The sequence below is a fragment of the Ammospiza nelsoni genome, chromosome Z (genome assembly GCF_027579445.1).
Source record: "Ammospiza nelsoni isolate bAmmNel1 chromosome Z, bAmmNel1.pri, whole genome shotgun sequence".
Lineage (NCBI taxonomy): Eukaryota > Metazoa > Chordata > Aves > Passeriformes > Passerellidae > Ammospiza > Ammospiza nelsoni.
Genome location: NC_080669.1, coordinates 44,272,775 through 44,297,553, shown reverse-complemented (window position 1 = coordinate 44,297,553; position 24,779 = coordinate 44,272,775). Strand labels below are relative to the sequence as shown.

Below are 24,779 nucleotides of genomic sequence, written 5' to 3'. Positions count from 1 at the left end.
TGCAACTCCCAGTGTTATCTAGTGGCCTTGCATTCTTCTGCAGCCTAGGTCCCATGTTGTGTCTCAGATTGTTTAAAGCAAATAGAATATAAGTAGAGTCTCTCTCAGCTTTTTCCTACAATTAAAAAAAAATCAGGTAATAATTCAGTTTTATTTTGCTTTTTATTCAGATGTCAAGCAACTTCACAGACAATTGTTAAACGTCACAAACCTCATACAAAAAATGTGTCTGCACATTTTGTCAAGAAGAAAACACAAGGACACAGAGGTTAAATGACCAAATGAAAAACATACCAGAAAATTAGTGGTAGGACCAAGAACAAAACAAAAAATAAAGAAGTCCTTTCTCAGCAGCCATCTTGTACTATAAAGTCTTCATCACTGTCCTTAAATGCAATGCATAGAAGTGTACAACTGCTTCCACTGATGCTCTACCACTAGCAATATTTTTCCACGCAGACAGGAATATAAATTTTCAATGTAGATTATTTCCAGTCTGTAACAATTGTTTCTAAAATTCTCAAATGAGTCTCCAGTATTTTGTGCTTTGAAAGCAATATCTTCAACATATTTAACTTTATGATCAGGAATAATTTAGTATTTTTTTTTCAGGTAAGATATTGGGATAACCAGAAAAGATGATCCTCTTCTTAAGGGAAGTCTAATAAGGACAATAATTTTCTGAAATTTTTGTCATGCATGTTGAACACTAGGGGTCATATTTAGATAACCACTGACATACTGCAGAGCACATCCAGGAGAAAAACAACCACTCACTCATCAATGACCTATGAATTATAAGCAATTTCCATAGGAACAGCAGTGATTTTCACAGTATATAGTGCAATAACTGGTTTGCTGTGAAGTGCTAGGTTGCCTCCTGTATTTCTGTGGTTTTAACAGAGCTGGGAAACAAAATGGGAAGGCTTACAACATGTTCACAGCCTCAGATGAGCCTTATCTTTCTCCCTAACTGGGACTACCCCTGTACAGGTATTTTGGTCTTTTCCTTTCGTATTTTTGGTTCCACAATTGTTCTAGTTCAGGAAGAGGGGGGCAAAAAATTTTGTTATTGAGACAAAGTGCTCTGGAGAAAGCTGCAAAGTTCATTTAGGAGTTAGAGTCAGAGGCAGCAGCATGGGTATTTTCATAAGTTTTACTAAGATTTTGTATACTTACACATTTCCTGTGGTTAACTTTCACCACCAGACAACAGGCTCCAAGCAAAGTACCTTCTATGTCAGTTTTCCACCATTCCCAGTAGTGGGAAGACACAGCAAGGAGATACCTGCATTTATGGAAGTGAAGCTCTACCAGTGTTGAGATACAGAGGTGCTCCTCAAGCAAGAAAGACGAGAGGAAAGACATCAAGCAAGAAAGACGAGAGGTGGCCTGGTGCTTGTCTCTGCATTCCCAGTGTCCCCAGCTGTGCCATGGTTCCCCAATGGCTGCAGAAGCTTGTTTGCTCATGCTGCTACAGGTTGTCATAATTCTGGGTAGACCTCAACTTGCAGCACTGAGCTGCTGCAGTTCCATACAATGAAATGCAGATATAGAATACAAGAGTCATCTCAGGTGTAATACATTTCTGCCCACATGGCTTGCTTGTTTCCTGTGTTATAATTTCCACTACATAGTTGTCCAGTCATCTTTAAAGTCCTAGGTACTGGATTGCTTTTGAAGTCTATTTCACAATTCAAAATTGCTGTCTTGCTGTCACAGAGGTATTATTGACATCCATCCTAAAATTTCCTTTTCTTAATTTCATGTCACTATTCCTAATTAAACACTCATGTGAAAAATTCCTTCCCATGACTAGAGACAGACTATGGCTGATCTTTTATGCATATGCAAGCTGAATAAGAAACAGAGAACCTGAATTTCCCCTTGCCTGTAAGATAAATGCAAAACTAGCACCAAGAAAGTCTCTAAAGAATATTCTTTCAAATTTGAAGTGCTGAGTGTGTTAATATATAGTTAGTTTGAACTCAGATGCTGTAGAAAACCTGAAACAGAACGGAAAATAAATAAGACGTGCAAGACAAATAGAAGGTTTTTAAAAAGTCTTTACTGCTCTTTCGTACTAAATATAAAATGTCACAAACAGGTCTTTCAATCTCTCCTTGAAAATGTATTGCCACATTTAAATATCCCCATTGTTTTGTGGAGCTTCTTGTGAAACTACCTGACCAGCATAACAACTTTCTGAAGTGGTTAACAAGCTACTCCAAAGCCTTATTGCTGATAATTTAGTAGTAACAGATTATTAACTGAAGCAAGGATTTGCACTCAGGCAAGGTGATAAAAAATCCTGCATTCAAAGCTTTGACTATTGGTCAAAGTGCTGCATTCAGCGCTTTGACCAATAATAAGAGATTTACTCCATGTTGTCCTGGTAAAATTCTGATTTACCTCTATTGTGTTAACTTTCAATTTTCCTGTAGTTTCAAATTGAAAGGCTTTTTAAAAATAATCCTTCTTAAAAATGACTGCACTGTGTTTCTAGTACACAGCAGCTGGTTTGGTAACACATATCTCAGACACTGAGCCTCAACACTGATTGGAACCGTTAAATACCCTGCAGGAAATCAAAAAGTTCTATTAATATAGCAATCTAGCAGTATGGACACTTCTTGTTAAAATTTGTAGTTGTTCACAAAGTTTGCTCTTGAGAAATCCCTGTTATTTCATATATCATGTTTATCTCAGATTTAATTGCAGAAAAGCCAGAATAGAGAACTGAGACTCAAAAGGACTAAACTAACAACAGTCAAAACCCTAAAGAAATAAAAAGAACCTTTAAAAAATGCTCCAATTCAAATTAAATAACAAACATTTTAAATAGCCTTGTTTTCTTTAAGATCTCTGGGGACAGATCAGTCTTTAAAAATTATTGATTTTAAAAAGCACACTAAACACCAACTGTTGAGTCTTAGTCTATTAACTGGAATACAAAAAGATTATGTCATTTTTTATTCTTTTTTGCTGGTTGGGACAGAGAAACTCCACCCAACTAATTGCTGAAACATGCTTTTTTCCTACATCATGCATGGCTGGATTTGTGGATTTATTTCCAACCCTAAGTCATGCCAAAGAGTGTTGGGTAAGTATTCCTCTCCCAGCTCATCTCCACAGGGTTGATTTTATCTGGGGACAGTCAGTAACATGATGCTGACCCTGACTTCAGGGTGGATGAGGAGAGTACATATCTGGAACATGGCCACTAGGGACAGGCAGTTCTGTGGATTTCAGGTGGAAAGCCTGCTCTCTTCTCTGCCATTTGGAAAGGGCCTTGTCTGGACTAAAGCCAACCAGGCAGTGAAATTTAAAAAAAAAATCTGTTTTCTTAGAGGCCTGTAGACAATTTGTAGGTAAAACAGTTGTACTTATAGCATAATTATATATTAACACAATTTCTTTTTCCTTGGGTGCGATGTGACAAGGTAAGCATGGAAGGCTGAGGCTGGTAGCTGAAAGAGTCTTCTTGTGAGTTTTCACAAAGCTTAACTAGTAGTATTTTCATGCTGGTGGGTTTTAAATAATTTCTTGCAGTATGTCATTGTGGACCATTTCAAATCCCAAGGAGGGCCCTATTAATTCTGGAAAATGTAATTTCAAAAAAGGGAAAGTTTTACAGACTGCTGCAAGCTCTGTGTTTGGCTACATCTCAGCCTCAACATTTTTAACAGTAGGATCTCCGCCCTATGCTACATAGAAAGTTATTTTATTGAATATTTATGTTTATTTTAGCATAATCCATTCCTATAATCAGGTAGGAATGGATTGTGCTAAAATAAAAAATAAATGTTTTTACCTAATTAATTACCTAATTATTATCTAATATAAAAACTATAAGAGGAGGATAAATATTAAACTACAGAGTTTCTATCCAGTAGCAATAGAGCACTATATCAAATGTGTGACATTGGGACAAAATAAACACTTGATGTACTAAAGTAAGGCAGATGGGGCAACTCATTGAAGGCAGGTCAAAAGCTGGAAGAATTAGCACAGGACTCTTATGGTAGACTCTTAGACTCACTTCTACTTGATATGTTTTTGAATTCGAGTAAGAAATCACATAAACAAAACCTGTGCACTTAAATATTGAATTTAGAATTTCAAATCACAAGTTGGACACCTTTTAAAACCTGGTGAGAAGAGATTTAGCTTGGGAACAGATTATGCAAAACACTGGTGCATGGACATTTGCTGTGACAATGAATAGAGTGACTCATCTTTGAAGTACTAGCTTCACTATTTGACTCTTCAAATCACAGTTTCCCTGTCTGGGAATAGAAGAGGCCCCTACAAAGCATGGGGCTGAACACCCTCACTTCTTCTTTTTAATGAGGATCGGTGAATTCAGCACCTTGCAAGAACTGGGTTATGTTTGAGGAACTACAGTGCTGTGTTTTGCTGTAATTTTCTGTAAAGCTGAGAAAATCTTCCCTCAGTAAATTGTGGTTGGAGAATTGTCTGCACACTGAAAGTAAAATTTTGATACTTTAAGAACCAGGCCTATATGCTGCAATCTACTTATCTAGGGTTTTATCCAAAACACATAAATAAAATGATTCTTTGGGGAATACCCCACAAGTATATCTAGACCAAATATTATTGTTCTGCTGTAGCAAAAAAGGATATAAAAGTAGGAAGTCTATTTCAATGGGCTGTTCCAAGACACAGCAGCAAACCAGCAAGACAAATCAAGAAAGGAAGAACTAATGACCACTTGACTCCAGCTTTGCCTCAGGGAATGAGAGGGTGGGAGTCTCTGGCTATTCCAGGAGCACTCTTTGCTGCAGATGTGGAGCTGTTGATCCAAGAACTCTGCAGGACTGCCAGGTGGCCTTAGGATGAGAGGCTAAAACGTCATCTCTCCCCTTCCTTCCTCATGCACCTTCCTTTCAGAAGGTGGTTGATTCATGCACCTGTGGCTTCATGACATGACATTTTTGCAGTAGAACCCGCTCAAGATGTTGCAGTCCTGATTTCCCCACCCTACATGCATTCTGTGAGGCAATGCTGCTGTTTCTAAGTGACCTGGCAAACAGAGACTATTCCTTCAGTTTGGGATGGATGAATCATTGTTCCAGGCGTGACTTTTAAGCACACAGCTCTGCACCTCCTGCCCAAAGCACATCCTGCCCAATGCACTGCAGGTTTGTCCTGAATTTTCATTTCCTCTGTCACCAGTAGCTCATTCTTGCCCCATTGCAGCTCAGCTGGAAGAATGACTGCTAGCACTGGGCAGCCTGCTAGGGAGGTCACAGACATACAGCAGGTTCTCTCATGCTCTTTCTCATATTCCAACAGGTCCCAGGGCACAGAGACATTTTAGGGCTAGATGGAGAGGGAAGTGAGACAGCCATGAAAAAAGTGAGTAATGTTGTGGATTCAATTTCTCCAGCTGATCACAGTTGGGCTGCGATCAACTCCTAGGATGCTTCATAAAACAATTAGAGCTTACCTAGGCAACATAAGCTCCCTAGAGGTGTGTTCACGCTCTCGAATTTTAGATATCTAATGCATGTGCTCTAACTAGCCTTCTGAAGAGTCCTGTCTCTTTCTCCATTAACTCTGTGTGAGCTCAGGCATCCAGGCTCTCCCCTGGTTCTTCTGCATTGTCTCCTGCAGCTACAAGTCCAAAATGATCCAAAATATTGAGACTACACATTTGCAGAAGCTCCACTCCCTTGAACTCCAGCAGCAGGTGCTGCCAGCTGGTGCAGGGAGCAAAAATCCCCCAGCATTTCTTCTCCTGATCAACCCCCTCCTGCAGGGGGCTATGACTGGGGCATGGGGAGGTCCCTTGTTAGCAAGCACTGCTGTGTGCTTGCACGTGTCCTTTGTGGTACTCATCTGAAGAGGCCCCTTTGACATAAATGGCCACGCCTGAGTTTCTTCTATCTTCCAAGGGAATGGCAAAGGGAATCATGAGGCTAGGATTGTTATATCAAAGATATACACGATGCAATAAAAAGCCTACAAAATGAACATTTTTCGTGCTTTCCAAGAATGGGTGTGATACATTTATGAAATGTTTATCTCCCACTTTATTCTTCAATAGGTTGCGATCTGTCTTGCAATTGCAAAGTGCTTCAAATCTTATCCGTCAGTGACATTGTGTTGATGTGAAAATGAGATGCACCAGAGACTGAAGACTTTTCACTTTGTAGGTTATAGAAGCAAATTGTTGTTGTTAACACACAAGTGAGCTTCGTGACTATCGCTCCATGTATCTGGTTCAGTGACAGCTGTTGACAAGGAAGATAAAAAGGAAATCTGTGTTTCAAGCAGACATGGGAGAAGTAAAAGAAAAGAAAAGGAAAAGATCTTCATAATCTGTGAGTTGTTTTTTAAAAATTATTGCATTAAAGAAGTTTTAGGACACAGACAGCTTCTTCAGAAATATTTAGGAACCCAGCAACACAGTTGCATGCGTAGCAACTTCTCAGTAGGGATATTCTATTGGTATGCTCATACAGAAGGATCACCAGCAGAGTTGTATCAGGGTATGCTTATGGTGTATGAACCAAAGCAAGCAGCCCTGATGGACCAAAGGTGAATGTAGAGCTAAAAAAATCCTAGTAACAAGACTTCTAGTGTAGTCTGAGTTTTTTCCTGTAAGTGGGTTTTTTTCCTGTGCTTTAAATCTTAACCAAATGCTTTTTTGCACAACAATAGCAGTCTTAGCAAAAGTGTTTTTTTTTAAATAAAAAGAGTACAGTCTGAAAACTAAACCCATTTCAGCTTTTGGAAGAAAAGAGGAAATCTAACAAACCTAAGAGGTCTGCTTTTCTTTCCTCCAAATTATTATTTGCTACATATCATAATACTCAGTTTTTATTTATTGATAACAGCTTTGAAGTAAGTTCATGTGTCAATCCACATGCTCTATCACATTCAATTAGTTTACATTGTGACTACCAACTGTAGTCTTTAATACATGTATGTGGCCTAACATAATTATCTCCAGTTATGGAGAAGTCTTAAAGAGGTCAATAAGAGTATCAAATGAATGAGCACTTCAGGAGTGTTTGCTCTGCTGAGTATTTCAAAGAAAACAATCCTCAAAATACAAGAAAATCCAAACCCAAAATAATGAAACAAACAACCCCAAACGCAGTTCCTCCCTCCCTCCATCCCTGCCTCCCTCCCTCCTCCCTCTCACCCTCCCACACTCAGGCTATAAGGAAGCCTTGGAGACAAAATTTAGCACCACTCACACTGGTATGGAACACACATTTCCCTACAATATTTTGTCTCCACTGTCTAGAGGTGCAACACTAGGTAGCACTTCTTCATTCTGCTCTCAGAAAGGGCCTTTGTAAAGTGCCCACAGAACTTCAGCTGTAGCACAATCACTGGATACTTTGGGAAAAGTGTCAGAAACTAAAGGACAAAAAGTGTACAGCAGCTGGACACTGATTGAAAAAAAAAAAAAAGATAAACTCATACTCTTTTCAAATTAATCTTGAGATAGAGTATCAGGTTTCCAGAAGAAGTAGTTCTATTATTAGACCTAACAAGGTAAGAAAAATCACAATACAAGGAAGAATACGCAAAAATGCCTTTTCTTCATATTTTGTGGAGAGTTCATTTTATCACTTCACCTCTAAATATATTAAGTATTTTCATGTAAACATATTAAGTAATTTCAGTACTACAGTACATTAATCAGAGTCCATGACATACTTAACTGGGCAAGATAACCAAGAAAGACCAGAACAAATGCTGGATTTATTTTCCCATTTAAGTAGAGGTAAAACTGCAGGTAAAACTGCTGTCAAGTGGCCATTTTGAGAAACCACCAAAAAACTTGCTGGATATTTTGTCCATTTCCACATGTCACAGATCTTCATTGTGACACCAAATTCAAACATAGTGCTCAAAGCCAGGTTCTTGTCCACCTCTGACTGAATAAGGCTCACAGTCCTGCTCTCCTAACTTGATGCATGTTAGAAGATAAAAACACATCCTCTTAATTAGATCACCAAATTTTAAAATAGCTTTTGATCGCATTGTTTTAGTAAAGGTAGTTGTGATGATTGCATACAGAGTACAGGAAAAGCATGTCTTTAAAAGACTGCAGCCAATGTAATTTATCAGAAATTATCTTGGCCAAGGATAAGTTTTAAAGGCCACTTTAAATTATAGTAAGATATTTATTGCCAGGAACACTGCTCTCTTTGATACAAATTTCTCCAAAACAATTGACACATAGTGGTTGGTCCAGAAGTTAGAGTCTGCAAATGCTAACTGTTCTTTAAAGTGGCAATTGTGTGTTACCTATCTCTCAAAAGTAAGGAATACATGGATAAAACAGTAGTAAATTTGGCTGTGCAACATACACATACTCATGAGAATACTCTGGTCATACTATAATAATGAAAGATAGGCAGTAGCATAAAACCTTTGGAATATCTCCTAGCATTCTAATATATTATAAACTGAGAAACTAAATGAAATACATGCCAGTGTATGCATGTTTATTTTGTCACAATACAATAAATTGCAAAACATTACATAATATTTGTAACTAGAATTATGTGCTCCACATGGTGGAACACAGGAGTTCTTTAGACACAGCCTGTACCTGCTCCCATTATCCTTCTGCCAGATTGTTCCTGAACAATCTTTGTCGAACATGCAATGCAGAAAATAGACCAGGAAAGCACATAAGAGAGGGATTTATGCAAAACAATTATGTGTCCTTCAGTACTTTTGTCTCTGAATGAGAACTGTATTATTTTTACTTGGCTAAAATGCCACAGGTACGGTGTAGATCAGAAGGAAGACATTAATCTTATTTTTTCACAGGCAGTTCAGATATATATGATTATTGTCCTAAAGCAACGAAGAAAGCCAGTAAATTTGTCTAGGCTTTGCCTCTGGTTTGATTTCCTCAGGATGAAGCGGGATATTATTACTGGTGCAGTTACCTCTGCATTGTCTCCTATTATACTGGATAGAGGCTGAATTTGTTTATTCTATTCTTATTTTGAACATATAGGAAAGTATCCCTGCTGTATTCCTTATTTGAAAGAGACTGTGAAACAGAATTTATTCCTCAATGAAGCAAAAAAGAAAAAAAAAAAAGGGCCTTAACTTCATATATGCTAATCAAATTAAAGGTCTAGGCTAATAATACAGACTGGTACTAGAGGAATCTTCTTAATCTTTAGAATTTACTTTGACCATGAACAACACAATACTGGCTTTTTTTTTCATGACCACTCCTTCCAGGACATTATGCACCGGACCCAGGAAGTTTTTACACTCAACAGTGCTCATCTAACTGCATTGAGGCTGACACTGTATCTCTTTGAATCTCTGTATCAGGACCTTCATTTCGATAACAGTAGACTGAGAAAAGGTTAAAAAAAAAACAACAGAAAAACAGGCAAATATTTCTTCCAGAAATGTTCCGAAAGCCACACCAACTCGTCCCTTAAAACTTGGGTAAATATTATGCCTTTTTACTGGATTTGCATGACACTTGATACTAATGATTTTGTACGTGCTTGTTTTTTCCTCCACCATCAGTAATTGCACATTGACCTGACATGCAAAAGACATGCATTGGAAAATACATGATCTTGAAAGGTATTTTTATGGCATGAAAATCACAGTTTTAGTGCCTTTTCCTCATTGGTTGTGATTTTCTGTCAGCAGTTGGGAGAAACTGGCACAGGTAAGAACAGGACAAGTACTTCAGTGGCTGCATGCTGGGACTTGGCTGGGGCAACTAAGTAAGTTCTGACCTCTTGGAAAGGTGTAAGGACTGCTGACAATGGAACATGAGATATAATTAAGTGAAGGAAGACCTTACATCTCCTGCTGTCCTTGCTGAAGTACGGGTCTCTCACAGTCCCCTTTAATCAGAATTGCAAAGTACCTGTTGAAGGTACTTCATAAATATTTTTCTCCAGCTCCTTAGCTTTGCAGTCCTCAAGAAAGGACTCTTTGAAGAAGTATAGGATAGCTATGACAATTAATTACTTCACAGAGGACTACACAGACTATCACATATGCTCAGAGACTTACTTAAGAATGATCCTAACTTAATCAGTATAGGTTTTCAAATATGCTTCTGCATTGTGTTCCCAATTAAGAGAAAGAAAAATGCTACATAATGACAGCATACAGGGTCTCATTAGCTTGTTGTGCCTGGAAAATTAATAAATTAAACAATCTAGAATAGATTGGAAGCTGCTACTATCCTGAAGACAAATAAAAACAATTTTGAAATAAAATTACAGGTTTTGTGCTATTAGGCTGACCCTGCAGAACAATACATTACTTTGGTGGCTTTCCATGCCTCTTTACTTTCCATGTGCTCAGTATGCAGAGGATATCTCTTTGATTAGGACCTCCATTCCCAAGGAAGAACAAAGGACTTCACTTGCAATATATAATATGCTTTGCATATTTTTGCTTTTATGTGGTTCAATGCAATATATAATATGCATTGCATATTTTTGCTTTGATATGGTTTTGCCCATTTCAGAAGACCCTGGGAGTGTTGGAAGACCACTCATAGCACCTGCCATGCTTTGTCAAATGCTGATGTCCACTATCAAAGATTTCATTTTCTGAATATTAAGATAAAAGTGTCTCCAACCAAATAATCTCTAGATAGCTTCAGGAAATAGCACCAGGAATCACATGAAAGAACACAGGTGCTGAAGAACTACTTCCTATGTTGGTTTAAAGGTCATAAATTCTCATTATTGTACAATAAATGAAACAGTAATCTCTATGGGATAACATACTAACTTGTTCTTCCACTAAAAGTGGATTTACAACAGTAATCTAAACTATTTCAGCAGCATTGATCTAGATATTGCTACCAGAGCAAAGACTGGATATAGAGTATGTAGGAGAGGGCCTTTTGAAAGGGCTTTTTTAAAAGCCTTTCACAAAAATCAAGCTGAATTGCAGCTCCATATTCACTACTGTGTTACCAGACAAACTAAAGACACAGCTCCATGATAGTGTGAAGGTATTTACTGGCAAGTGTGTTAGAATGAAAAAAAATTAATGGGAAAGAGAAGGGAGCATCTAATCACTCTAAGTGACCTTTGGATGATAAAGTTGGGGGGAAAGATACAAGCAAACAAAAACACAGTGGAGCACAATGGGCTAAACTTATCCCAAGTATAACTCCTGCCAGCTGGCCAGTATCTGGTTGTCAAAATATGTTTAATGGGGAAAGAACGAAAGAAACAAATGAAGTATAAAATCTGTTCTAGAACATAGTACATTGGTTCTGTTTGGTTAAATCAGTATGCCTTCAAAAATGCCATTCTTTGAGATCAATTACTCATTATTGCACTGCCAGTATCAAGCTATGATCCTTGCCTTTTTTCTGACCCCTTTCATCACCCTTCTTTTTCCCCCATAGTGTTCTATAAATAGCCAATGTGCTATTTTCTTGTGATCACTCTAAACAGGGGTTTTAGGCATTTTTTTACCTATATCACCATGGAAACAAGATCTGTGTATACATCTATGATTAGTCTTTCTCTAGAGTAAAAGCCTTCATTATCTATGCAAGCTTAAAGCTAATTGTTCTGCATAAGATATGGGTGTCTTATTCCTACCTACTACTTCGGAAATTCATTTCATGTAGTTGCACATAACAAGCTGTAAAGAAGGTTTTATGAAGCCAATAATGCAGATATAATACTTGAGGAATTCCTTTTGGATTGGATATATTTATTTTTCCAAACATTTTGTTTGAGAGAAAACGAGATTGCTATCTGCTGTTTCCTTATTTTTTTGCAGGAAAGCAAAGGGTTGTTGACTTCCTCTCCCCTCCCTTCCTTCCTTCTTTCTGAAGGTACTGTACTCATCTGAAAAAAAAAAAGAGAACGAAATGATTGTTCCTGTTCTCCTTCTTAAGTCATTTGAAACATTGTCACTGCTAGTTTTCTAAGTTTACTGCAATCTCTGCATGGGGAGGGGTGGGTAGGGAGACAGCGGGAGAGAGAGACAGATATTACAAATATCAGAGCAGGTAGTGTTTAGGGCAAGACTCCTTCCACCTTCAACAACTGGTAAGTTAAGTAAAATGCTTTTATGGTTGACTCTTTAAAAGTTATATATGTATATATATCTGTGTTAGTATTAAGAAAAGGCGTTAATTAGATACACATTTAACCGATAAAATAATAATAACCATATGCATTAATAAGCAGTCTATTTACGCTAGAGATACCTACAGTATGGTTTTTAGATACTGGTGCTATTAACATATGGTTTAGTCTATGCAGATAAGAAAGTATTTTCCAAAGAGGCTGATAATATTCATAATATAATCTCCTGTGGATTTTGCGTATATAAGTCCTGCTGCGAGAATCTTGTTACAGGCTTCACTAACTTTATCCCAACAGTTTCAGCAAGATTCACTGGGCCGTTGCTAAAATATAGAGAGGAGCTGTGTCATATGGGGATCAATGTATTTCATTTATCATCTGCCAGTACTGAAGTCTGCTCCAACACACCAACCTGTGCTATACTGAGAGAAGAATTACTGGGGCTGTTTTTGCTCCCTTCAAACTGCATTGTGTTTAGGACTACACATGTTTATCTCTACTTATCTGTGCATATGATCAGTCTAGGAACAATGACATTTCGGAGGTGGTAAGATGGTTCCTGGATCTCACTTGGAAAGAAACAAAACAAAAGTTCATGTTGTGCAGTACATAACAGCACTGAGGCTGAACACCAACATCAGTAATAGGGTGGACTCAATTGTATATCTGTTTGCAACTTTTTAGACATCAATTATGTTTTTCATATTGATCATAAATGTATCAGAATCATTACAATTTCCATGTGAAATGAGTGACTGAATGCAAGAGTATGTTTCAAATAGTGTGTGAGAAAAATCCCCCCCTGAACACTTTCATATTAGCAGAATGCAGAGGTGGGGCAAGAAATAGGAGAGGTGTCCATTTCTTTGCAAAAGGACAATTTGCACATCTTATGATTGTTTCTTCATGCTGCTCTCTGAAGTGCAGGGTCCTCTGAAGTGCAGAATGCCCAGAGCCCAGACAGGGAGGCTACAAACAGTGGGCAGATATCGCAGAGGGCTGTCAGGCAACTCCAGCTGCCCTGCTCCAAATTCTGCTCCTGCCAGGGTACCTGGGCTGCGCTTCCACCCTGGGACAGCCTCCTGCTCCCAGCCCTCCCTGAAAAAACTAGTGGAAAGGACTTTCTGCCTCCCTCTATCTGGCGTCCTTCTCCAGGTTTTTCCATAAGGAGGAATGATCTACCAGAAATTCAGCCCAGTTTCTGGGTAAGTTGTAGATTTCTTTCATTTTGGGAGCAGCCAAAGAGGGCTTTGCCAAAGGATATGGAAATAACTTCTTTCTTGAACTCCTTAGCTTAATGCTGTCACTCAGACTAGTTAGGTACGAGTTAATTGTTTATTTGGTTATACTTAAGTCACAAAAAATATGTTATCTGCTAATAACAAATGTGTGCCAGGTCTTGACATGAAAACCATCTGCCACATCTTCCCCTTGAGATATCTGGGTTTATTTTTATGTGAATATATACTGATTCAATTTAAAGGCATGATTTGGACAGCTATTTTGACATGTCAAACACCTGGAATCCCAGTTTTTACATCAAGTGAGGAGTCTTCCAAACACACACAGAAAATTACATAAGCTCTATGTTTGTGGCAGTATTTTGTTCAAACTGCAGGGTATTAGTCCGGATTGCAATCACTTTTAAATTTTTGGTCTGGTTGGTTCAAAAGTTAATTTTGCCATGTAAGTAAAAGTAAGCTGCAGTCTTTAGGTCCAGGTTTTTTTTGCTAAAGATGATAAACATTTGTGTTTTCTTGATTTAGATCATATATACAATAAATCCTTTCTCTCAGACATCATCTGAAATACATAAATATGAACAAATTTGTTCAAATCATAGTAGGTGAACAAAAGGAGTACCTACTGTTTTAAAACCCAGTCCCAAATAATAAGCACAGAGAAACCTTTTTAAAAGAATGCTTAGTAATTTGACAGTAAAAAACAGACTTGAATTTTGAATTTCATTCTTATATTTTACCTATTAGGTTTATTTTCCTCTTAAAAATACATTTTTGCAATCCTTTGGAGTTTATTTATTTTCACATTGTATGATTTATTGCCAGAACTTCTGTCACATGATTTAGTACAAGAGTCTAATATCTTTCCTAAGCTGTCAGAAAGATGATTTTTTGGCTGACATGTTATTTCTACGTCACTGAGATATGTACAGCAGAGAAAGGTAGAGTCTGAGTCTGTATTGGGTACAGATTTGCTACTAGTTTATGGCACAAATTAAATATTTGTGTAATGAATTTTCAGTTATTCACCCCAATGTTTGTAAGAGATGGGACTGTTAATGGTTAATAAATCAACTCTTAAAATTATAAGCCAATAATAAAAAGAGACAATTTGTGTTTATTTTGCTTAAAAGTCTTACTGCTTCTACTCATAATAGCCATATTTATGTATGTAACATAAGTAAATGATAAGTCAGTGTATGTATATTTCCTCAGAGAATTATTTCAAGCTATTATTTCGATTTGATGTGTTCTCAATTATAATGAAATAAAATTCAGAAGATTATTGTTTTTGTTTGGAAATAGAAAAATAAACCTATACCAGTAATGGCCGAGAGGCTACAGAAACAATTTGTAGCCTGTGGAAATCCCAAGTTAACAGGTCAGGTTCAAAAAGCACAGAAGCTAAGAGATGTCTTTCTGTAAATATCATTGCCTTTTTATATTTAATACCAGCTTCTTTAATGGTGTAAACTATTGAGACTTTTTGGATGCAGAATAGTAGCACTGAGTTACATTCCTAGTAAATTTTGACATGTCTAATGTACATTTTTGGCCAGGAGATAATTTGAAGCTTTGAATCTCAAGGAGGTTTTTTGTTTGTTTGTTTGTTTGTTTGTTTGTTTGTTTGTTTGTTTGGGGGTTTTTTGTTGTTTTGTTTTGTTTTTTAAATTGTTTGTCATTCTTAGAAAAAAGCACACCAACAAGACACTTGTTTTAGGACTATCTGGGTGCCAAGCAGAAAGTGATGGTTTGAAAGACACGATGTGCATCTCACAGAGAAACATAGTGTCATGTCTTTAAGGTGCTGTTCCTAGTAGTGCCAGAGGCCAGAGAGATACACAGGATTTAGAACATGATAAGCATGAGGCGATGAATCATGGAAGCAACCCAATTCAAGCCCCATACACTGAGACAGAAGAGTATGGATTTCAGACAGAATTTATATTGTTTTCAATCTTTGAAATGCAAAGACTCAGTGATGCAGAAAAGTTTCTGAGTGGACTGCTCCACTCTTCTGGACATGTTAGCAGAATTTCATCATAAGAAACAAAAGCAGTAAAGGCTGCATAAGGTAATGGGGATTTTCTGTGGCTGTGCTGAAAGGACACAAATCAAGGGTGTGTAAGGCAACATCTTTTATTAGCTAATAAGAAATGATCCATGGTTTTTGAGCACCAATGCATGTTCTTTGTTACCAATGATCCAATCAAACAGCTCCTCAAACAGACCTTGTAAGTGCTGTGGGACTCCTACAGATTGTTGTCAAGTTATTCATTTGCTTGATGGATTAATTTTATAACCCAGCAAATTTTTAAAAATAAACCACCAATTAAAACAAAATAGTTACTTTCTTCTTATGACCAGTAATTTTCCATGATCCAGCTTACGATCTCAGAAGATCACTAAAAAGAAAGGAATGTCATCTTGGAGAAGAAAGAATTATAGAGACACAAATAATGCACGCTTTTGAAAAGAAAGAAACAAATCCGGGGGAAAAAAAGAGATGGGCTTATTTTTGCTGAAAATTTGCTATTCTGAAATTGAGACTGCAGCTTTCCATTGCTGTAAAAACGCAGTGCCATTTTATAAATGACATTCAGATTTTTATCCAGTGAAGAGGCCTAAGTTACTCCTCAGCAATTATTTAAAACATGCATTGAGTTGCATGCTGGGTGTGTATTTTTTGTTTGTATCTACCTGACAGGGACTGATCCTTCTTGCTTGACTTCTTAAATACTAATGATCCAGTGAAAAATATTATTTAATGTTTGGTTTAGATCCTTCCAAGTGTCAAAACGCTTTTGCTTGTTTCTGTAAAACTTTTTATACTTATTACTGTGCTCTTGATAAGTCAAACACAGTATTTTCTTTCTCAACCAACAATTCTTAATGCACTGTAAAAACTGTAATGTCACTGGTAGTAATTAAGCTAAGTAATCATGTAGTAAAAGAAAATATTTTTGTGCTCTGGAGGTTATGAGAAGAAATTATGTGAATAATTGGGTTTTTTTTCTTTTTACTTTCATTTCTAATTTCCTGCTTTTGAAGTTAGAAAAAAACTGTTATTAATTATTTAAATGTAGGATGAAAATATCACCCTATTTTTAATTTCTCTTCCCTCTTCTACCATGAAAGCTAAAACCTTAACAGATTTTCCTTCTACTTTGTGGATATGCAGTAATTAATTTGATTAATTTGAAAGGAAAAGTCTTGAGTAAGAAGTGTATTTCCCAAAAACCTATTTTTCCCTTGTCAATTTTCAAAATAGTAAATCTGGAAACACCCAGCTTTCATCGGCATACCATTAGAACCACTAGAATTCAGAGAACGCTGAAAAATACAGAGTTGATGATTGGTTTAATTACTAAAAGTGATAGCTTAAAATGAGTCTCCTACACTGATAACATCACATTTTGCTGAAACAGGTAAAACTGATTTAAAATTGAAAGCAAGGCTGTGAGAAGGAGCACACATTTTTAGCTGTTCTTTTTGGATGATGCTGTAGTAGAAGTGATGTTAATGCACAGCAAGACCCACACAGTCCTCTGTCTGCAGGTCTGATGAAGAATAGACATCACCTAATTTCCCTGCATGGAGGAATCTTGGTCTTTCCACAACAGAGGACCAGATGTGATGATTCTGGGAGAGAACCATGTGGCTTTGCTCCTTCCTGTTCTGACACCAGCCCCCCTGATAAGGCACAAGTGTGTTGGCTGGGAAGGATAAGATGATTTCTAGTCATTCTTTACATTTGTTTGCTGCTATTGCTGGTTGTGAAAGAGCCACTTATACTTCAGTCTTCCCTTTTTAGGGTTGCAATGTAACTGTTAGACCCTCTTTGCAGTGATGAAAGACTTCCTGTTTCATGGTGGGCTCTGTGCTGGATATGCCACTTAAAACTTTTTAAATTGGAAAGAGTAAGAGGTAGACTTGCTCTTAACAACATGAAATACATGGGATCTAGAACAAATCAAAAGGTATCCCAGATGGATGTGTTGGAATGTAGCGAGTATTTCAGGTTTAGTTGTTTCTCTGAGCTGCTTTCTAGAGCATATAGTGTTTCAGCTTTGGTCTTGCAGCTCCAGATAAAAATTATTTGAGAACATTATTTGAAAAGGCAGCATATGTCCTACTTCCAGTTAGCATAATATTTTTCTACTAGTCTACTTTTGCTGGAAAGTATTTAGAATACATGTGTAATGAAAACAATACCAGGAGGTGGAAAGGGAAGGAATGACCTGCTTTTAGAGCATTTGTCAGCTTCTAAGAACCAGCAGAAGTTGTTTGAGGCATCTGGTAGGCACAAGCCCACACTGGGTCAGTTCCTTAGTGCAGGTTTCTGAAACTGTGAAGACCATCCTGTATTTGTCCAAAACCATGCCCTGTGATAGGGATTCCAGAAAACTGTAGAAAACCTCCTGGAATAGCCACCTGGCAACAATTTGTTCATAGGTTCACCAGAAATTAAGTCCATCCATTTATAAATGAGAAGGAAAATATTTTTTTCTGTAGAACTACTCAGCAAGGAATCACAGCAGTATGAATGCTATATCAAACAGTTTTCCTGCACAATGCTGCACTCACAATATGAAGTCATCCAGATTTCTGGAAGAATTTTGTGTCTGTAGGCAACATTTTGTCAGGATGTCACAGAAAGAGTCACATATATCAGAGGAATGGTGCTCACCAACTCCGCTTTCCTCCGCCAGAAAAATGGAAGTACCAGTCTTTCATTTCAAACATATTAATTAATTTTTTCACATCCCACAGAAAATGAATCTCACTTAAACTCCAGACATGGGTAAGGAAATGCAGTTGAATGGATATTGCTGGATTCTGCAGAAATCATTAGTGATCAGGACTCAGAGTTTACCCTAATGACTTGCTGCAAGAATTCTGACTAGTTTGTTTCCTGCTAAAAAACAATGAACAGGCTCCCACTGGAAGGCAATGAATCTGGTTAGGAGAGCAAGTCGTGACAGAATTCACTGGGTAATGTTCCCATGCTCAGACCAGAGCTTTACCTGCTATTTCTCCTAAAAGACTGCAATAATTCCTATTAATTTTTACATGTTTTCATATGTGATGTTTGTTTTTTCTGGGGAAAAGGTCCTGGATAGAATGACTCAGGATGGGGTTGTGGAGGTATGGGCAGGGATTGGTACAGATATTTTGATTAATACATAAGGTGATTTCTCACAAAGCTTCATTTTATGATGCTAGTCAGCCATTCTTAGTCATGCTGTAGAGTCACAGCGGTTCGATGGATTTTTGGTTTTCCTTTTTCTTGTGATGAAAATCTGAACTGAGTTAGTATCCAGAGCATCAGTCATGGTGAAGGAAGGATTAGTACTAGAGTGGTTTGGGAAATGTTCGGAATTTAAGGTTTCAAACTATGCTGATTTTCTTTTTACTTTTTTTTTTTTTTGGCAAAAAAGAATTGCTTATTTATTTGTGATTCTAGTCTCCGTTTCAGTATCTGCTGGTGATACTTGGCTAAGTCTGAGATGTCTTTCCCACTCAATATGCTACTTTATTGAATTCAGTAAAACTAGCACTTTAAATCTGTTTCAGTTTAAAATAATTAAACTCAAGAATTTTTCCCCATATTGACCAAAGGAATTTGTTTTCTAATTGATGAAAATTGTAGAAGTAAGATAGAATTTGTTTTGAATTTCAGATTTTCTGTAGTTTTGGCAACAAACTAGTGCTTGTTTTTAAAACTTTCTACAGTTAACAGAATCATTAAGAGCAAGGCGCAGGATGTGTTTTGGGGATCAGCGAGGGAAAGAATTTCTGTTGTTCAGTCAAGGACAAGATTCAAGTTTGGCAACACAAGTGAAGGGCAAAGGCAGAGAGGAAGGTATCTTAAACTACTTCTTGCAGGTACTTCATATGATCCGTCAAGAATGCCATTCTGTGCTGGAACTGAAGAAGTAAACACATTTCTCTTCAAAGTAAATAATTTTTTGAAAAAAGAACCCTCATTGAATGAAATTGTGAGATGTATGTGCAAGCAATAATTTTTCTGGACAATAAATACATATTCAGTGCAGTTTCAAAGCTTTAACAGAAGTTTTATGCCCTGACAGTTTGGAAAGCAGAGCTCCCTAATCACAATGCAGATATATCAAAAGAAGTTCCTTCCAATGGTGCAGCAATTTGCCTTAAGAGGCTTTTAAAATGCTTTCTTATTGATACGATTCCTATTTTTTTCTTGTTGGGTCTCAACAAAATACACACAGTGGTGTCTTAGGAACAGCACTGATATGTCTAATTCCTTTACTGTGTTTTCTGTTGTACTTAGGTTCAGAGGGAAATATCTAAGTCATTACTAAGCCAGCTTAATTACAAGTGAGTAATAGAGGCTAATAAGGATTAATCAGTCTTTACAGCCAAGCAGCTTTTCCAGCAAGAAATCTGCTCAGTCTTCAGCTGAAAGAAAATTTATTCATCTTTCCTAAATGAATAGGAAAGCATTATCTGGTGATTACCTTTAATAACTGGACACTGATAAGTGTTTGGTAGCAGATATGTTTTTATAAATCTCTCACACACACACACACACACACACACACACACACACAAATATATACTCACTTCTGTCACTCTGTGGGTGAAATCCTCTTCTTTCAGTTCTTGTAGGGTAGAACATGTCTTACTGAAACACATGGTACCTACCACTTTAGCAACCTTCAGTTTCACTATGAGTTTTGAATTGTGTGAAACAAGAACAAGGAATTGAGCACAAGATAAATACAAAAAAGCAATGGTTCTGCTGAGGACTAATTATACTCTTCCACATTTTAAAAAATGTAACCTTTACTTAAAACTTAATCTGTTTCGGAAACTTTTTACAAAATCTCTTCCATACAATCCTTTAATCCCTTGGCCCTTTTCCAATCATGTGTACACATTTTATCTGGTCCTTTCTTTTTTGAGGTACATGTGCCACCCATAAAGTGCCATTAACTGCTGATGGGGGTGCCAGCTGACTGGCTTGAAGAACCAAGCTGAAGGGGGCCCTTAGCTACTCTTTAAGACAACAAAGAGATGGGAGGAGAACAGACCATCTCTCTGGCCTCCATATAGGTGATAAGGACACTGGGATTACAGTAGGAAGGAAAGCTCAGTCTATTTCCTTTTTAAAGGTCATGAGTGCCAGTGAAAGGTTTGCCTTCAAAATAAAAGCTCAAATAGGACAGCATGAGGGTTATGGAAGGGCATGCTTTTTTGATCATTCTAATTTTGGATGTTCTTCATAGCTCTGTTATTTTTCTTAAAATAACAGCCCAAGCCCTCTCTGTTCTGTTTGTAGTGTTTAATGATTGTGCATTGTAGGTGGAAAGATTATATCCAAAGTTTTTTTTAAGGACTCCACACTCTGTCAAACATTACTATTTTACTACAAAACCCTTCCTAATATTCATATTATTCATTTGTTCTTTTTGTTCACCCTGTCTCTTTTTATATCTGTATGGAGAGAAAAACATCCTAAAGCTACATGGACATAATTTGGTGATTTTCCAGAGGAAGAAGTATTTAACACATAGGATTTCCACAATGCCAAAAATGCATCATTTTAATTTGCATTGGCAGATATGGGATAGACAGGAAACAGGGATGGAGCGATAGGACTTCTATAAACAGTGATTAAAGTGACTCCACATACTTTATAAAGGCAGGGACATATCCATGGTTACAGTCTACATCATGAAATCGCCTTACCCACTTAAGAAAAGGAAGAAATTTGTCTAATTGTCATCACCTCACAGCAGTCTAATCCCAAATCTTGTTCTCAGCTACACCCCAGATATTCCATAATTATTTCAGTGTAACACAGATGATGTCAGAGAGAGAATTAAGAAGGCTGTGTAGGATGAGAGTTGTTTAATTGAGTAATTAATTGAGCTGCCCAATCCATCATTAACTCCAATGCCTAGTGAGGGCAGGATCAAATTGCATTTCCACCCTGTCTTCTGGCACCAATTACACTTTGCACTTTACAGTTTGAAACTCTTCTACTACTACATGTGCTGCAAATATCACCATTATGGCAAACCTGATCTTGTCAGCCCTGAGCTTTGAGCAGGGTCTGAAAACTCAGGATACTCATGCCCAAATACTCTCAGGAACCAAGTCCTGTAAGAATACTTACATGTAACTGAATATACACTGACAACAAAATTTAGGGAAAAATACAACAGCCACAAGACAGCAGACTGATTAATTTCCCTCCCAAGGTGTTTGGACCCACATCTCTAACCTCTTAGAGGAGTGCCCTGCCTAAAGCCTGTGTTGGTCTCTCTGGTCTCCGGCTGGAGCTGGGCCTTTAGGCTAATACAAGTGCAAGTGCCAAGGGGCAGAGAGCAGAGGGAAGGGAATCAGATGTGATTGTTAGGGGCTGCAGACTCCTACCCTCTGGAGTCCTCCCGGGTGTAACCTCAGGTTACAATCTGTTTGCAGGAAGTTTTTAAAGATGCCTGAAGATCAGGCTGGAAAGTTGACATAATATGCCTTCCTGTTTCTTGTATTCTTCCCAAGACCAGTGTCTTGGGCTAGCTACACGGCTGACATGCCTGGTTTTACATCGCCCTGTGCCTCACCAGAAGCTGTTTCCCCTAAGCTAGGCTTAGCCAGTTTTTGCGGAGGAGGCGCGAAAGGCGAGCGGCCGGGCCGGAGCGCGCCGCGCTGAGGGCAGCGGAGGGGCGTGCCTGCCCTGCGGGCCCGGGGCCGGGCCGCGAGCCGCTGCTCCCGCTGCCCTGCGCTCCAGGGCAGCTTCGAATTCCATGGCAGTACCAGCAAATCAGGCAGACGCAGGTGCTCAGCTGAAGACGTAAAATATCTTGGTCCGTTTACACACTTTAAGACCATATAATTTGCTGTGCCTTGCAGGCTCCCATCCTGTGTGGCTGTGGTTTGGGGTGACTTTGTGTAAACAGGTAATACTTCAGAATCTGTTGACTTAACATTAATTTCATTATGCAGGTTGCCTCTGTGTTGCTGATCATGAAACATGTGTTTCATTATGCAGGTTGCCTCTGCGTTCTGTTTTAGCAAACAGAATAGAGAAATAGAGAGGGAATGAACAACAGGTGGAATACAGAAATGAGGAGGGAGGAGAAGGACTAAGAAAACTCATGAAGAGGAAGAAAAGAAAAAAAAAAAAAAAAGAAGGATAAGAAAAAGAAAAATAAAGATCCAAACCAGCACTCTAGACTATACTCAAAAATTACTTTGTTAATGACCTGAAATGACTAGAGAGGTCCACAGGGCTAAGTAGTGCTAGAGGCATTGCCCGTAAGCCCCTGGGGTGGATGGTCTGTGGGTGACCAAGACATACTGCTCTGTCACCCTCACCCACTCCCTTGTTAGGTGGCAGAAGGGTAGAGAAAATGGTAACAAAGGTGTCTCTAGAAGAAGGACAGAGCACACATAAAAGCAGCAAGAGGGATAGCAAACCATTTTGCTAAACTGACAACTAAGCACTCATACTGGAGAGAAGAAATAAATCTGCAGCTACCTCATTACAGCATCTGTCAACTTATTTTTGGTTTAAATTGAATCAATGCAATCATGGAACACAAATTATGCCATAAAACATCTGATGCCACGAACAGTACCCCAGCTTTGGCAGGCTGCGTGGTGGGACTGCTCCAGACTTTCAGCAGAGGAAATCTGAAAATCTTGTTTCATACTTTCAGTAATTATTAAAGTAAAAATTATCTGTAAGTTATGAAAAAGTGAATGTGTATAATTTTGATATTGTTTTAAGGCATTTCCTCTATTATAATGAATACCAAAGTAACTAACTATACTCCCGTGAAAGTGCTCATAGTGTCTTGCTCACTGAAAATGAATGCAAACAATGAAATTAATGAATACAAGTTGCACACAAATCCACAATGATTTCAAAGACAGTGCAGGCAAATGGGTATGTTCAACTTCTGCATTTCTCAGCTAATATACAAAAAATTATGCAAGTTAAAATATTAAAATTTGGGAGAAGCAAAGACAATGCAGAGAGATTTTCTACTGCACAGTTTCCTGTGAGAAGACCCATTTCTTTGTATTGCTGGCACCTCCCAGACAATATTAATGGAGCTATGCTGGATAGGAAGCCCTTAGACCAGAAGGCATATCTAAAATGACCTAACTTCAAACTAGAAGCTAGAATGATACCAAAATAGCAAATGAAGGAAAAAAAAATTAATAAATAAGATGTCCTTGACAGTTCATTTCTTGTTGTAACTGTTTACTGTGTCATGTCAAGCTGTCAGATTTTTAATCAACTAACATCCTTTGATTTTCATTAAGCTTGTCTGCAGTGGCTGCCACCTGCTGACATATGTTCTGAAGACATAAGTATTTTTTTCATTTGTTTGAGGAATAGATGGGTTCCTATTTCATTGGGCAACAGAACCCATAACAAATAATAAGACAAACTGTGAGAAGTACTTTCTGATGCCCTTGGAAGTCTTCCCATAGGCCTTAGTGAAATTTGATTATGTCCTATGATGAATGACAGAGGTTATCACTTTTATTTTACAAAGCATTCACTGAGAAAAAACCCCTCACATTTGCTGATGGAAAGAAGAAGTTTTATCCTGAAGCCTACTACCAGCAAATGAAGGTAATTTCCCAGGGAGAAGTGAAAAGACAGTAATCTTCTTAGTACTATCATACTAATGTAGGAAAAAAAACCTGATCTGGTCCACTTCTCATTTTCAGTCATTCCAGATAATTTTCATGAACAATTGCTTACTTATTTCCAGTTCTATTAGTGGTGATAATCCAAAAAGGGAAGAGAAATATATATGGCAGTGTCTTTATCTTGATAGCACTCTCCATTTAAGTAGACATATCCCTTGTAAAAGGCATGGGACAAGAAACCTTATCTCCATAGACAATTAAGTTAATGGTCAAATCATGGACTTCATTTGACATCTCACTGCAATGCATGTGAGACTGAGAAAACAAGTGTTTGTAGAAATGGTATTGAAAAGGATTTGACTAAACTCGATGACTATTATTCCCAGCTCAGATTTGTTTTTCTAAAAACTTCCACTATATTTGTGTCTCCTCATCAACATCTGCACTCATTGATTTTGGATACTTTCCACAAATCCATATTTTTTTTTACAAGGGAGTCAAAATTTCACCAGGTAGTCCAAATTTTTGTCTTCTCCCAGCTCCAAACTATGACAAAAAAAGTGCTCTTTTCAGTTAAAACACAAATAATATTTTAAGTTAGCTTCAAATATTGTAGCTAGAAAATTGAAGGCTGATTTGTGTGTATTAATACATACTTAGTTCTGCATGCACATAATATACACAGAGTTTATATACTCACATTGAATTTATTAGCATACACTCCATATGTGTTAATGGGGTCCATTTTTCAAAATGTTCTGCTTGAAATGTGGAT

General features: G+C 37.7%; 1 protein-coding gene across 2 annotated transcripts in view; it reads left to right on the top strand.

Annotated features, from left to right (window-relative positions):
• The first annotated feature begins 11,992 nt into the window (after nt 1-11,992).
• The window catches only part of ZNF366 (zinc finger protein 366), a 36,796-nt gene continuing 24,009 nt past the window's right edge, over nt 11,993-24,779 (top strand). Inside the window, exon 1 of one of the 2 annotated variants that reach the window (XM_059491839.1) lies at nt 11,993-12,068. The gene's annotated coding sequence lies outside the window, so the exon portion shown is untranslated. Of the gene's footprint in view, nt 12,069-13,255; nt 13,313-24,779 lie in introns of those variants that run through there. The other variant, XM_059491838.1, reaches the window with a different exon arrangement.